Source organism: Onychomys torridus, chromosome 5, assembly GCF_903995425.1.
Source record: "Onychomys torridus chromosome 5, mOncTor1.1, whole genome shotgun sequence".
Lineage (NCBI taxonomy): Eukaryota > Metazoa > Chordata > Mammalia > Rodentia > Cricetidae > Onychomys > Onychomys torridus.
This window is the reverse complement of record NC_050447.1, coordinates 66244469-66246471: the sequence shown is the minus strand read 5'-3', so window position 1 is coordinate 66246471 and position 2003 is coordinate 66244469. Positions and strand designations below refer to the sequence as shown.

The window sequence follows — 2003 nt, the reverse complement described above, 5'->3', positions numbered from 1 at the left end:
ACTAAATTATCATGAAATTCTTGTTACAACAGGAGACTATTGGCCCTATATAAACCCACAACAGGAGAATATTTACCCTATATGTTGTGCTGTTATTCAGTAGGAATTTTGGTAGTCCTTGTAAGATTTGTATGCCTCTTAGTCCTCAAGGAAATAAAGACATCATACCTATATGAATCAGCAATCCATAGTTTTTATTTTTATTTTTTTCCCACTGGTTTTGCTCTGTTTTTATTATTTTGTACCATTCATTTTGTTTGGATTTATTTTAAATTTATTATATTTGTGTTTTAATTTTACACATCAGCCATGGGTTCCCCTGTCCTCCCCTTTTCCATCCCTGCCCCCATCTTCCCCCCAGCTCCTCCCCTCCATTCCCATCTCCTCCAGGGCTAAGACTCCCCTGGGGATTCATTTAAACCTGGTGGATTCAGTACAGGCAGGTCCATTCCCCTCCTTCTAGGCTGAGCAAAGTGTCCCTGCGTAAGCCCAAGGTTCCAAACAGCCAGCTCATGCACTAAGGACAGGTCCAGGTTCCACTGCTTGGGTGCCTCCCAATCAGTTCAAGCTACTCAATTGTCTCACTTATTTATCCAGAGGGTCTGCTCCAGCTGGGGGCTCCACAGCCTTTGGTTCATAAATCATGTGCTTCCATTTGTTTGGCTATTTGTCCCTGTGCTTTTCCAATCTTGGTCTCAACAATTCACACTCTTAAGTCCCTCCTCTTTCTCTACAATTGGCTTGCTTCAGCAGCACATATACTAAAATTGGAATGATACAGAGAAGATTAGCATGGCCCCTGTGCAATCCATAGTTTTCAAAAGGTATGTAAATATAATGTATATAAATTTTAAATAATAGCTGTCCTCCAAATTCTTAATAATCCCCTGTCCTTACAAGAAAGAGTTGATCCCAAATTCACGGTGAATTTTGTTTTTAAATTTAGTAACTTGGGCCAGGCAGTGGTGGCACACACTTTTAATCCCAGCACTTGGGAGGCAGAGGCAGGTGGATCTCTGTGAGTTCGAGGCCAGCCTGGACTACAGAGTGAGTTCCAGGAAAGGGGCAAAGCTACACAGAGAAACCTTGTCTTGAAAAAAAAAATTATTAACTTGGTAAAAGCAAGGGTTTTTTTTTTTGTTTGTTTGTTTGTTTGTTTTTTTTTTCACAGCTAATGGTTGTCTCTTCCACTCTTCCAGGCAGAAATTACCCTTAAGGTCATCCCAGATACAGTTGGACTTACATTTTGTTGTAACCATGAAATCTTTCAACCATGTTTTGAGGCTAAAATAGTGAGTCCTTGCTAGAACAGTCAGGATCAACCAAAAATTAAGAGGAGATTTTAAAAGGTAACTAATCCTGTGGTCAATATCCTTTTAACATGTGAATACAAAGAAAAAGGGGAAAAAAACTTAAGTGAACCCTAGAGATGACTGCAAATAAGGAGATTACATACTCAAGACCAGAAAGTTATAAACAGAGAAATTACAGATGGATCTGGAGAGTTTAAGATGTAAAAGAAATCAAGTGTATGAGATTTAATTTAGATAGACAAAGTACCTTTATAAGAAGAAGAACGCCACTGGGATTTATAAATCTAATGAATACCAATTAGAAACCAAAAGAGAAGACAAGAACAGCTGAAAAGTGAGTTTTAATGTCAAAGGATTTGTACCTTGTTTTAAAGATTTTTACTTTGAACAACATTCAGGATTTTTTAGTAAGAACATAGATAATTACTAATGTAGGTTTATATTCATTTTTTTGAAACAGGGTTTCTCTGTATAACAACCCTGGCTGTCATGAAACTCACTCTGTAGACCAGGCTGACTATGAACTCACAGAGATCCACCTGCCTCTGCCTCCTGAGTGCTAAGATTAAAAAAACACCTAATTGGTTTTTATTCTTTATATGTACAGGTGAAACATCTAATTTGAAAGGACAAACATATTACTAATCCAATATATTCACTCAAGAACCAGAATTTTTCAGCTTTATTCAT

The 2003-nt window shown here is 37.6% G+C and overlaps 1 pseudogene; it reads left to right on the top strand.

Annotated features, from left to right (window-relative positions):
* The first annotated feature begins 741 nt into the window (after positions 1 to 741).
* Positions 742 to 839, top strand: LOC118584904 (annotated as a pseudogene).
* The last annotated feature ends 1164 nt before the right edge of the window (positions 840 to 2003 follow it).